The sequence below is a fragment of the Centruroides sculpturatus genome, unplaced genomic scaffold, assembly GCF_000671375.1.
Source record: "Centruroides sculpturatus isolate CEXI.00-Female unplaced genomic scaffold, Cexi_2.0 scaffold869, whole genome shotgun sequence".
Taxonomy (NCBI): Eukaryota; Metazoa; Arthropoda; class Arachnida; order Scorpiones; family Buthidae; genus Centruroides; species Centruroides sculpturatus.
The window spans coordinates 131850-147026 of NW_019385031.1; the positions used below are offsets into that span (position 1 = coordinate 131850).

Below are 15177 nucleotides of genomic sequence, written 5' to 3' on the forward strand. Positions count from 1 at the left end.
TAAATCTACAAGAATTTTTTTTAAATGAAATATAATAAAACAAAAATAAGATTGGTAAAGATTTAAATGACTTTACCGTGATATCTTCCGACATTAATATTACATTAGTAAAATGTTATTATATTATTAAAATAAACAGTAAAAATTTATAATATCTAGATTTATATATGCAGTAATGTTTATGAAGATAATTCAAGAAATTTTAACTTGAATTTTGCTAGTGAAACGACTTACAACTTCAATTCTGGCTTCAAGCAAATAAACATAAATTCATCCTTTCAGTGTATAATTAATGTGAAGTGCAGAGAGGATGTAACTTAGACAATAACTCTTCAGTTTACCTTCAGGCGTGGAGACAGAATAGAAGGTTAAAACTTTCGTATGTTACGCCTATTGATTGCTATTTGATGTCGTCAAACATGAAGTTAGACGTATCTTAAGGCTATAATATAATTTTTCTGACAACATTGCATATTGCTTTTTCTGACACTTTTAAAGTTGTAAAACTATTCATTTTTTCCACACAAAAATTTCCACTTTTAGTTAAAGCTCTAAAATCTTCTTACGATAATCTCTTCTTAGTTTTAAAATTTTCTAAAAATCTAATTATTATATTATAATTTAACAAATTTTATTTTAGAATATTTTAAAATAATCAGCTTAATGAAATAATAATTGAGGAAAATTTTCAACGTCTGAATGCATTTCTTTATTAATTAAAGTGACGTTTAATCACGTGTTATGTTTACGTAATATTGCAGAGTTCATTTTGAAACTTTTATTTTAAACTAGTTTTCATTTGCAGTCGATATTCTCTTCTAAAATTATACCAGATAACTTATTTACTAGACGAGTCGAATCACTTCAAAACTCGTGAGCGGTAGGTGGAAAGTATTACCATCAATTTTCTAAGCTTTCTTCATAATTGTACCAGAAACCCATTATCTTCTAATCCAATTTGGCCAGCTTCTATATACCAAAAGGACATTTGCTTAATTCCATTATAGTTATTCAAAGAGATACGAGTGCCAAATATCTCGATTTTGTCTTTTAATCTACCGCTTTAACAAGGTTGCTCATATACTAGTTACAAAATCAAATGCCTATGATCGAATAATCTTATTTTCCTTTAAACTTAATTACGAAATTAATAAATATAATCAAGAAATTAAGTTCGTTTCAAGTTTTAATCGTTTATAAAACTTTTCTCTTATTTATTTAAATCATTTCTATAAGAGAATAATTAATGCGAAAATGAGAATATTTATAATCTAATTTGTTTCGGTTATAAATTACTCGTAAACTTATTACTGTAAAATATGCTCCCTTCACGTGATTACTGTTAAATATAGAATCATTCGGAAGTGCACTTAATAATATTATTGTTATACGTACAGTACACTCTAATATGTTTATAATGGTTATATACAATGAACGAGCTTATTCTCTGCTTATTTTATTTTGAATTTCTCCATTTTATTTACGTAGAGTTATTATCTAAAATGTCATATAACCGTAAACACGATAACAGGTGCTTAGTATTGGAAATCTTCTCGTGTTACTAATGTTTTTCTTCTTGAAACTTTGCTTTTATATGTCATTTTTATTTAATTGGTAACCTGAACTCATAATTTTTAAATACCTAAACTCTAATGATTTAATATAAACTTAATTATTTAAAAATAATTACTTATATTAGTCAACTGAAGTTTATTGCTAATTGTAAATGTTGAAATTTAATAGAAGTATTTGAGAATACAGTATTTACTTTTCTATTAGTTTATATTATTTCTTATCATTGATTTTTAATTCACCAATTTGATAGATAGAATTAACGTTATTTTTATAAAATAAGTGATTTTAATTGTTTCCTATTTTATTATTTCATAAAATTGGTCTTAAATTCTCTAATCAAATTTTCATATTTATGTTATAGCCGTACAATATGTTTACGTAATAATATATCATTATATCAGGAGATAGATAAACCGAAATATTAATTGTAACTCATAATTTTATAATAATTAAATGAATCAATTAAAAAAAAATAAGTTAGTTTGACTCTAACTCTCGAAGAAAGGAAGTTTTATTTTTTTGTTGTAGAAAAATAATAAAATGAAAAAAATTAAAGAAATTATTTTAATCCTTAATAAACTTTCATTAGCCTATTTTTCTAAAGTGAAAAGCATTCTTTTCTCTTAATTTCATAGGAATAATGTTCAGGTGTCTGGCTAGATCGACTAGTTTAGGTGGAGATTAGTCTCTGGTACAATAGGTCACTTCTCTCGTAGCCATTGAGGTGTATATAATCAGGTCTTTGTGTAGTGTAAATTGAATGGGGACTTCAAGGAGATGGACTCGAATGAAGAGAAGACAATAGAATGCTTGTATGTCCTACAGTTTTGTCTGTCTTGCAACGATAATTCTGTAGAACTGTAGTTTATAGCTGTGAAGAATGAACCTGAAGAACTTAACTGATTAGATACTTGTTGCTTTCGCAAATTGACAATTTATAAACACAAAAGAGTCTGTAAGTGATAAGAACTCTATAGTTATCAGAACAGACACCTGACAATAACACCCTTTAGATTTTTTCCGGCAATGTTTACTCTAGCGTATAAAGTTTGTAATTAATTCTAAACGCGATACTCTGTCATGCGATATCAAAAAATACGAGTTAATTATAGTATAAATTTATGAGTAATAAAAGTATAATTAATGTTGAATTTATTTCCATTAATGATTAAGTAATGTGGATGGATATTCTTTATCAAAATTGAACTTTTTTAAAAGCTGGAAAGTCAATATTTATTTGTATATTTAACGATATAAATAAATTTACATTATAATTTCTTATCATCATTTCACAGTTGACTGAAATTTTCTCTTCCCTATTGTTCAGTAACCGAAGATTTTTTAAATTTAAATCTAACCAGATTACTTTATAAAAACCAGATTGATGATTCAGTACATTTCTGGTGTACGTTTTCATTTCATTGAAAACTACCGGAAATTGAGAAATGAGAATTAAAGTATTATCTTCCTTCTAAAGAAATTTCGATTTATTGACATAAACGATAAGATTTCAGACAAAAGTAATTACACCAATCAATCTTCTTGCAAGAATTTTTTATACAGTTTATTAGATTTTTTTCTAAATTTTTATTAAATATATATAGATATTTTTAAAAAGATTAATAGTTTTATGTCAATATTATATCCACTTTATCTTCCAAAAGTTTTATAAAACTCTTAAAAATTCATTTATTCTAAGAATGATCACTTATTAAATAATTATTTCGTAATTATTCTTGGAATGATGTGATGTTGTCTACTCATTTACTAAATTTAATTTCAAACATGTTCAGAAAAATGTATTGTGAAAGCTGGTTTAATACGGATAACCGAATGAGATAATTTGATGGTATGACTGGGAAATTCACCAAAACAACATAATAGGAGAATTTATTTATTAAATTTTAATAGAATTTTAATTTAAAATCCGGTTAAATTGAATGCAGTATGAGAAAATGTTTCCTTCGTCGCTTTGTATCATATCAAATTACGTTGATAATTTAGGTTGAGTTTTAAGTGATTGAATTTCATCCGCAATCTTTAATTTTTTTTTTTAAATAGTTACAATTACTTTAATTTTAAGAATTGTGTTAATTTTTAAAATTTACTTATAGTAATTGCTTGTGAAATTAATTAATTTTCATTTATTTCTTTATTTGAATTACAGGTGATGTCTCGAGGACGATGTTTTCCGCCCTTCAATACGACAAACAATCAATAAAATCCATTAAAATATACACTAAAACACTAAATAACATCTGTAAAAATAACATACATTATCTTAATAACATATATTTACATAAAAATATAAATTTATTTTTAAAAATAAGCTGGATATTTTAAAATATATATACTTTTTAATTTCAGAAAAATATATTATTCCACCATAATTTCAGCACAAATTCAGTATGATTCCATCATGAATTATGTTGGATTTTTCTAAAATAAATAAATTATATATCATTATTGCTGGTTAAGTTCAGAAAGATTCAAGATGAAAATCTATATATTTTATGAATAACGAAACATAATATAGCGAAATTATTCAAAATGCATTAAAATATTATCATTTAAGAATGTAGTAAATATTATTTAAAAAATTTTATACAATATTAATTTAAAATTGATCAAATTAAGCAACGTTTACGCTCAATTTGTAGGACATTAATTAGTTTACATCATATTGACAAATTTGAGATGAGTTTAGCGAATGGTTTAGAAATTATCTATAAAGTAAATATTAAATTTTATTAAAGAATTTTATCTATTTTACTTTCAAAAATTTTATAAACTTATGAAAATATATTCTATACATTTAAGAAGTAGTAACTTAGTTTATAGTATACATCACAGATTATGCTTAGTATTATTTTTTTTTAATAATCAAATTATAATCAGGTAAGAAGATCGATAATACAGTATAGGCCTATACATTACTTTAAATCTCAAATATAAACTTATCATTGATATATCTTAGGAAAATCATGTATGACCATCAAACGACTTCCTCCATTAAATGCATCGTTGTTTATTGAAATCAAATAGAATATTTTTAAAAAATATACTGTTTAATATCAAATAATTTATAAAATATATAAACGTGTAAAAGTAGAAGGAGAATGCACACTTAAATCGGGTTACCACGTTAAGCCATTTTTGGGGGATTTAGTGGATAGATCAGAACGTTACAAACAAAAAAACAGACGTCTTTTCTAAACTAATCAAATCATGTTTAGAACATGGAAAAAAAATATTTGTTTCAGTCAAAATCACAATATTGATTTTTCTATAAAAAAGGTATTTTCTCGCATATTAGATTTACCCATTAATTATGCACCAAAGAAAAGCGTAACAAAGACTTTGTATAAGCGATATACGTAAACAGTAAAAGTGCAAACTGTCATGGACCTTGATAAAAAAAAAAAATATTTATAGATTCCATAAAGTTTAAATTTTCGTTAAGTAAATTGTATCGAAGATTTTAAGATTATTATTTTTCCTTGCCAAGGTATTAGCAACCAACCGGGCCCTCTAAGGATTAGGCCTCATGAATTACACTACCTGCACCTAGCTAGATGTAGCATTGTATAGGCCTATAAATATAAGAATAATATAATTTACTGATTTAAATGCTAAAATAATAAAATTTCAAAGCTCAATTATTATGATTTGGCTGTTGAAATTAACTATAACAAGATAAAACACTGCATTGTTGATTAAACACCTAGGAGCTACGTTGATAAATTTAACAGGAACTTTAGTGACGCATTTATAATTTCTTTTTCTTTTTTTCTTTTTAATTCAAGTTTGAAAAATCGTACGAGAAACTAAAACATAGTTTACAATTATTGTCAAAATTTAGAACAATCCATTCATAACGTGCTAAAACGCTAACAAAATAAATTATCCGTCCAATTAAAATAGACATAATCCATAATTCTCCGAAGGATCGTCAATCAAAAAAGGAAAACAAAGTTTTCGATATTACTAATTTTCAAAACCGTTATTATTAATTATCTTAAAAAACAAAAATAAATTTAATTTTTAAATGAAATTGTTTATAAATTGTCATTTTAAGTATTGAAAATTTGTAAACCACCAACAATTCATTCAGTTCCAGTAGAATGAAGAAAATGAATAGAGAATTTCTGCTGAGTTGTTTAAGTCATGGTTTTGTAGCAAATGAGGGGAAGTTTCGTTATAAATCTTAAGACGGTTGAAAAGAAGTTGAAGAGTGTTATGTATACTGGACCCAGTTTTCGTAAAGTACTTGTATTTTGTGAGTTACAAGAAGCTTCTTTAGTAGTTGTTTTTGCATATCGATTCTAAATTACGTACATTGTATGAGAAAAGAAATAACCGAGTCAATACTACAGAAAAAATAAAGTTATCTAGCTTACTAGACAAACCACAAGTAATCAATTTTCGTTCTTGCAGAGAATTCAATGTTGTAGATCGCAGATACGAAGTTTCTCGTTTTAGAATGAAAAGAAAGCAATGAAGGGTTTGTTAATAGCTTAGGGCATGAAAACATGACGTTTGTTAGTAATCTCTCTTTCCTTTCTGTGTCCCTTTTTTTTTGTTTGTTTGTTCTTTTTTTTACGTTCCAAATTTTTATTGTTAGTAATCGAATTTGGTGTTTGTCAACGATGGAGAATCATTAGACGTCTTTCAAGTTTATGTTCCCATTCTAAGGTAACATGTTCGAGTTTCGAACGGTACTTTTCTTATTAAATATGCCAAAAAAAAAAAGGGTAAGGTAAGAAATTTAAAAAATTTTCTGCACAAAATATTGAAATTTCTATGTTCTATTGTTTTCTCCCCTCCTAGCCGATAAAGAAAATGTTGCAAATTTACAAATCCTCATAAAACAAGAAAAATTTTTTTTGAATAATTCATTGCAGTTAAACCATCGAAGTCTAAGAGCAGGTAACTGAAGAAGAATTTAATTTTAAAATCCTACTTTGTCATCCCTTGGGAACGGAGTTATTATTGATATTCTCATTTGGACAACATAGTAATATTAAGCACTAAGTAAACAATGATTTTTGCTTTTCGATAGCTTTAGGCGATGTTGTAAACACCAAAAGCATCAAGATAAACAGAGAAATCGAAATATGGAGGAAGTAAAGAATTTGTTTAAAAGCTCCATTGAGAACTGCTGAAACATTCTATTTGAATAGAATTGATAAAGGAATTCTCGGGTTTAAAGTAAATATTGAATAGAACAAGTAGTACATTCATTAATTGAGAGATGAAAGATTTGAAAAACCAATAGAATTATTATAATAATATACCATGTTTACAATTTTAACATACATTATACAGTGCCTATAATATAAGTAGAGCATTATAAATAATAATAATAAAAAAATGATTTATTTATTCATTTTTAAATTGAAAATTAAATCTATCAATAATAACATATTTATATTTATTTAGATTGAAAGGTTTCGAAGAAATATTATATGTCTAGATTTTATTTGTCATTTTATATATATTTATATAAAAATATGAAACTTTGTAAACCTGCAATACAGGGATAGAATCTATATTTTATTTAAATATTTATGAAGGATAGAAATATCTATTATTATGGATATTTATGTTGACTCTACGAGAAAATGTATTCAGTTTTTTTCATAAAAGATCGTAAAATATGTTCCTATATGTTCACATTTAACTGTGATAGATTTCCTTACATAAACATTCAAAACAGAAAATGTATATTTTTACGTACAAAAAGAATTCTTTTCGGAGGTTAAATTTTTTTTTTAAATTTTTTAAAAATTAAATGAACTAATTAACTAGTATTTATGATATTAAAAAAAATTATAATTATAAATTAAGTTTGTTTTATAAATGTTAACGGTTTTTCCAATTTAAACAACATTATCAAACATGACGAATTTATTTAAAAATAAAGAAATATTAGATCAATTATAGAATTTCGCTTAACACTCAACACTACTTAAGAAAAGAGAATTTTCGTGTACAATCACCATACAACAACATGCTACAAACATCGCCTAGTTAATCAGGAACCGTTCGTCTTGTCAATGTGTTGTAAGTTAGTAAGGACACAATGAACTGTGAAGCCGAAGAGAGCAGATGTAGAATTCCCACGTTCTGCACTCAACTTCGATTTATTTCTTAGCTCATCCCCATCAGGATTTCCTACCCATTTCTTTCCAAAGCACTAAAAGTTTCATAGTTTTTTTTTTCCTGTACGGTATATTTTTATAAAATATATGTTAAGCTACGAACCATGCACTTTTCAGATAACTCATATCTTACCGATAAAAGCACAAAAGAAAATTCATATAAAAAATACGTTTTCTATATGGATTAAACATGTAAAATTATTACTGATTAAGTATTATCATCAATAATACTAACGATATATTAATAACTCATTTAGATTTTTTATTATTAACTAAAATTTCCCGATTCATATCAATGGATTTATAATACTTGGGCAATAAAGGAAAAGAAATGAAAAAATATATATAAATGTATATATATTTAGCGAATTTATATTGGGTGTGTTATATTATGCAAATGTTCAATCGAGTATATATTATTTTCTTCTGCCATTTCGTTTGTGACAGAATTAATTTGCTGCATCGTACTCCAGTTGTTGATGGGTGATAAATTGTACAGACAAGTTGTCACATCTACTGCTATTCTTAAAGATATTTCAGTAAATAATAAGTGGAAAAGAAAGAAAAAAAGATTCTTGGTTTATTTCTAATAATCGAAGCCGTAAGATTAAAAAGAAAAATAAAAAAGAAAGCTAAATAAAAGAATTTTTGAAATAAGCAACATCATATTAACAATAAGCCTTATGTTATCTTTCAGTAAGTTAAAGTAGATGTAAAATAAATTTTATTAATTTTTTAAAATAATATTTTATTGATAAAAGCGATTTATTTTCAATATTATTTAACAATTTCTATTTATTAATTATAGTTCAATTCAATTATTTTTTAAATAATTAAATATATCGTCTTTAAACTAGCTTCAAGTTTTGGAATATTACGTAAGAATTTAATTTCGGTTATAAAAATTTTATCAACATTTTTATAAAAATTTTATTAGCAATTTTAACATTTAATTAATTAACTTTTTTACGTTGTGTAAACTTTTAATATCTCATAAGTTAACGTTGTGTTATATAAGTTTTATGACATTTAAACTGTTTTAAAAATTAAATTGTAAAAATATTTAAAAATTGATATTAAAATTAAAAAATCAATCGAATCGAGTTAATATATTCGAGCAGAAAACATTCTGAGATCATTCCACTTCGCTTTTACGAAAAAAAAAATGAGAATAAGGCAAATTACCACACAAAATGGACAGCACAAGTGCAATTTTCGTAAAATGCTTCAGTCAGTAACAATTCAAAGACCCGAGGCTACATTAGAATCCCCACTTTTATTCACGCTAAAGAGAGACAGAAAGATTCTCGTTGTATTTTTTTTTTTTTTATTTCTTCCCCTCTTTTCTTTCCTTCTACCTCCAGCCAGATATTAATGTGACAGTAAGAAAGGACGTAGTAGTGTATTTTCGAAACCATCAATCGATCAGAAAGAACTTAAACCCCACGGGTCTGATACGAAATGGCAGTAGGACGTACAGATTGTGTCATGTCATATTGTTCCAGGCAACATCGTCATTAATGATAGCTATCCTTACGCTGTCCTCGTTGTTTCGATGGTGAGTGCACTCAACACGCTATAGCACTTTTCGCGTAGATGAAGACTGAAGCACCGTGCTCATTAGGTCTTGGATTTCTTCACTGACGAATTCCTGACAAAAAGACAAAAAAAATATAAAAAATATCTTCAGCATCTCTCTTGTAAGTTAGGTTTGTTTTTTCTTGCTTGATCGCCCCGAGTTTGTTGACTGATTTCCAATTTTCTTTCTTTAATTTTTCTCCTTTTTTAAAAATGATTTCTGATACCAACCAAATAAATCTTGAAAGTTGGGAGCAAACTTTAATAAAATCATTATGGCTTCTTCATAAAATAAAAATATACAAGAAAAAAAAATACTCAACTTATATATGACAATAAAAATTTTAAATGAGTAAACTTCGCAAAATTATATTTAAAAAGGAAGAAAACTAAGAAGCATTTTATTTAAAATCGATATTTAAATGAATTATTTTACAGATCGAAAGGGATTTCGAGGAATGGTAACGTTTTCAGTTTTAGTGCCACCGTAATAACTCGAAAGAGTAACATTAAGAAAGGAATCCGTAAAAACACAAACCATTAAAATTAACGTGTTTTGAGTTAAGTTGTAGATAAGAATACTTTCATTTAAGTTAGTGGATCAGTTGCTACTCACCTTGACATTAATCCGATTTCTAGAATAACCTTTAAAGTGCTAGAATATCGGTTTCTTAAATCCCAAATGGTTTCTATCCGTGCCAATACATTACTTAAATGTCGAAATTACGTCTTCAGTAATACCAAGTAAATCTTTGAAGTGTTGGTGTTTTGTACAGTCAAAGACTAGTTTCTAATGTGCAATACTGCCATCAGTGTCAACTCGATTTTAACTAAATAAGGAATGCCTGGCTTTATCACGTTGCTAGGCAGTTATTTCTGTCTAAGTCACTTTTCATTCTCATCGACTTTCCGCATCTTCTCGATTCTGTTGATGCATAACATTCTTGTCTGCTTTTACTCCTAGAAAATAATTCAGCAGGGATGAAAAATTTACGTATAACGATGAAATAATTACCTACGAGTAAAACGAATTATGCATATAAATGGATTTAAATCGAAAAAGAGTCGAGATAAAATGAAGTATGTTTTCTTGAATTACTTATAAATATCCAGTGTGTTAAATAAAGCAGATAAATACATAAACTGCTTCAAGTAATGGATGTAAAATGTTTTATATAAAATGAATTTATGTAAATTTTTTAAAGTAAAACCTTATGTTTTTTGTATAAAGTAGTTCATTATACGCATTTTTTTTTGTTTTGGCTTTTATCTTGTTATCTATTTACTAAGCAAAAATAACGCAAATATTTGGATTAAAGGACTAAAACAAACTATATTTTTTATAATTAATATTACATCGTTTATTTGCTTTTTTATTATTAAATATATTTACAATTTTATTTCTGTTGTCGCATATATTACTTCAGCTATAAAGAAAAATATAATACGAATAGTTTTGAACAGAAATAATATAAATACTTAGGAAACTACAATTAGATATAATGGAGGATGAAAATTTTGATGAATAAATTAGGTATTTTGAAAGCTTTAGAATTTCGTCGCTTCCTGCATTTATGTTGTCGACAATTAGCTAGAAAATACCTGTGTTTGTAAGATATATTTACATAGCTAGTAATTCTTAACTGACCATTTAGCTTTTAAGCATCACGAGTACTCAGTCGATAAAAGCGCTTCACCATTTTACTACTTTGTGCTGTATCCATTAATATCAAGCAGTCTTTAGTGTTGTTATATTTAAACAAGTTTAATTTTTCTTCTTTTCTAAAAAATTTATAGAAAATGTAAAGTTTAATAAAAGATAAAACCATAATGCATTACATTTTTATATAATTTTATTTACAATTTTACATTTTAAATTACTTTTTAAATCTTTATATAATCTACAATTATGAAATAGATTTTTGAAATTCTTGTTTAACGCTATTATTTATTTTCTAAGTTTCGAGATACGAAGTAATCTGAAAAATTAATTCATTCATTAGCTTCTTCATTACTCAAGATTTGTCAAACGTGACGAACGAAAGCCGAATAAAATTATAAACGAGGTGATTATGCATTTTGCTACTTTGACATATCACATTATAGGCAGATAAATCTCTTCTTTTAGACAATTTTATTTAATGGCGAATAAACATCGTAATCAAAGAAGAAACAGAAAATTAGTTTCAAAATAGGTTTTACTTCTTGATGTTTTTTACTTCATTTTTTTACTTTATTAACATTTTTAACTGTTTGATAAATACAAAAAGATAAAAAAAACAGAAAAATCGATAACTATGCTTCTATAATTGATTTTTTCATATAATAGATCTTTTAATTTATTTTTTAAACCCCGAAAACTCCATGCTGCCATTTGTTAGATGTGAACCCACGACCGGTGTTTAGTGGTTTTATCCACTAGATCACTGGTAAGCTCATAAATATATTTATATGTTTTAAAAATTTACAATTAATCATTTACGATTATTTTCCTCTTTAATTTACTTTATATATAAAAATTATACTGTTTAACACCAATTTTTATTTTATTAATTTACCATTAATTTTTAAAATATTTTAAATAAACGTCTCCTTTTTAAAGCACTTATAGTACTATTTTAAATAATTTTTAACTTCGTTAAATAATTTTTTAAGATAATAACCGTTTAAATTCGATTATTTAACGTTTAAAACGCTTTGTATTCTCCTCAAATTTTGCAACTCAAATTTATCCACTTCTAAATAAGGTAAAAGACACACCTAAGTTTAATGACAATGAATTTTTGTGATGTTTTAAGGGGATGGCTCCACTTCCTTTACTCTCCCCACCCCAAAACACGTATAAACGTAACAAAATATACAATTCAATCATGATATGTGTTGTATATGCGTAAATAGGCCTACACTTTAATGATGTACAGTACATGGTGGGGTGATATCACCCTAGTACTCCCTAATCTTAAAAAACATGACCAATATAAGCGACTTTTTTAATTTTTTAAAAATATATTGAAATTATTTAAAGTCCCAAAAAAACCCGAAATAATAAATTGAAACATTTCTAGACTTTTAAAGTACGAATGGCAATTTTTAGACAGAAAATATAAATTTAAATCCTTAACGAATTTCTAAAAGACAACATTTAAAAAATAATAAAAAAAGAAAAAGAATTTATATTTATCTAGAATATTTTCTAGTAGAAAATTATATTAAAGTATGTATAATTAATTTAAAATATTTTCGAGTTTTAACAAAGCTTCAATTACTTCGGTATAATTCTTAGAATTATACTCGTACTTTCAAGAATATTTAAATGTTGACAAAATTTTAATGCAAAGCTAAAGATTTTCTTAAGTGGAAGAATAAACATATATTGTGTATATTGGCTTAAATTTGTTCGACTGTGGGATTAATTAAATCGATTTGGAGAATGTTTTAATATTAGATGTTTACTTTATTAGTGTTTTACTTGTTTATCTTTCGAACTGTATTCAAAATTTTTGATTAATAATGGCTAATAAACTATTTTTTTATATTATAAATATAATTATAAACATCAACAAAAAAAAGAAATATATATAGCCTATATATAATTTTAATTAATAAAACTTTTTTATGTATATATTTTTTGTGTATTAAAAATAACTAATTTCGATATATTAATTACGACTTGTTGAGAATTCCCTAGTCGAATTTCAGTAAACAAAATTTTAATTTAATTTTTTCTATATATTTGTTATTTTATACAATGTATTTGTATAAGAAAATGTTTGAATTTTTCTTTTTTTCGTTTCTTAGATTTATCTTTTAAAGCTTTAGAAAAGTAAAAACGTTTTATTTAGAAATTCTATAATGTTAGAGAGGACAAAATTTAGGATCGAGAAAAAAGAAAGTTTGCGACTATAGAATGTCTTTTATATTCTAGAGAAAATACCAACAAAACACAGTTGATAGAAAAAGAAAACGAAGAAGAAAAAAATTGCTAGAAAGAGAGATCTTATTTCAGCAAAACCCTAAACATTAATGCAAGTGTAGAATGTGGTATAGCGTCAAGTTAAAAGTCTTAATCGAAGAAGGGCTCTTCTGTAGCAAAGATCGAAACATTTGATGGAATCTACCAGAGACAGCAATATCGATCACACACATCCAGCTTTAAAAGAACGTGTTTTCTTTTCTATCCTTTTCCATTCCATCGACAAATATGAACTTTCTCCCCAGGGCCTAACTGTGGATCTCATAGGAGAGTTTAGAAGGAAACAGGAAAAAAAGAAAAGTAACTCTGTCGTCCACTCTTTTTTCTTTTTTATTTTTATCTGTGAATTTTTTTTTTCGTCGTTCTATGTTACAAGAGTCTGTTTTCTCAAACTGATCTTGTACGGTTTTTGTTTTGTTCTCTTCTCATCCCGTGAGAATTACATTCGAGAAATCCTCTTGGTCCAATTCTCTTTCATGTTTCTTGCGAAACCCATTAATCAGTCGGCAAGACCTCTATGATTGAACAGCAATGTCGATAGTCATCTTGTGCCCGGCCAGATGTAGATTTGTCTTAGTCCAACTTTATTATAAGAAAATGAACTGTTTGAGGTTCCATTCGAGCTAAAATTAATCAAAGAACTTCACGTAAAAGCTAAGTTCTATAGGATAAATGGCATATAGAATTTAAACGATCGTTTTAAATATTAAAAATATTGTAAAAATTGTAAAATAGACACTAAATTATAAAAGTAATTGATGAAAAGTCCATAAGTGTCCGAAATGTTATAAGCTTTGTAAATGTCGTATAGAGGGTGAGCTGTATAAAGGTTGTAAAAATCGTAATTGATATAAAGGCTGTAAATGCTAGAAAGTTGTTAAAACTATAAATAAAGTAGAAGATATATATGATATGAGGATTACAATCCAAAAATAGGATTAACTTTCTTAAAGAAACTATCTTTAAAAGACTAAAAGCCTATTTATGTAATATTAAATCTCATAATTACAAAAATTTTCAAGCTTTGCTAAACATTTATTAAGTAAAACTCGATAACGAAAAGAAAATTCTTTAATATTCCTAAATTACATTTTAAGAGCACCTAATCTACCAAAAACTTTATAAGAATCGATTACTTTTTTAAATATTATACATATAAAAATTTATAAATTACTTAAGATTGTAAGTTTATAATACATTTTGATTACTGAAACTAAAGTAAAAAAAGAATATAAAAAAAAAGTTATTCTTTGCAGCAACTTTTCATGATGGGAATACATAAAAACCCTATGTGATCGTACTATTTTTTGAAAAACTGGTTATAAAACTGTTGCAGAAGCAGCTAATAATTTTTATATTATACTAGAATTTAAATAAAACTATACTTTATAGTCTCGACCACAATTCAAAGAAATATATATGAATAACTTTTATACATACCTAACATACTCAATGCGATACATCTACACTGGTGCAACTTATGTGAAATTCATGTGCAATAAAACAGCAACTATAATTTACTAGAAATTCATAAAATCGTATATACTTTTGTACAATAAGATCAAGAAAAATCCATTAGAAAATACGAGACATTGGGTAGATGGAAAAAATGTACTAAATTGTTGTGTAATTCCTGCAGGTAAATGAGTAGGTGTTTACAAAATATTGTCTACTGTAGAAACAGTCAATAATTTAATGAGGCGCGAACACAAGTTTGAAGTTTCCTTCTACACCATGTGCAATAACAAACTAGCCCGTTTTGGCAAAGGAGTCAACATTATCGCCAATGAGGCGAGTGACACAGCAGAGTCTTGATGTCAGGAAATGTTGCTCCGTCCTTGTTCTGGTTCAGCTGGGGGCGTTGCCTTAGCAACCGATACTAGAAAT

The 15177-nt window shown here is 26.2% G+C and overlaps 1 long non-coding RNA gene across 1 annotated transcript in view; it reads left to right on the plus strand.

The window, feature by feature from the left end:
• Positions 1-3825, plus strand: part of LOC111633662 — a 5920-nt gene extending 2095 nt beyond the window's left edge. The window contains exon 3 of the long non-coding RNA XR_002758086.1: positions 3743-3825. This is a non-coding gene — a long non-coding RNA (uncharacterized LOC111633662). The remainder of the gene's footprint in view (positions 1-3742) is intronic.
• Positions 3826-15177: the final 11352 nt, after the last annotated feature.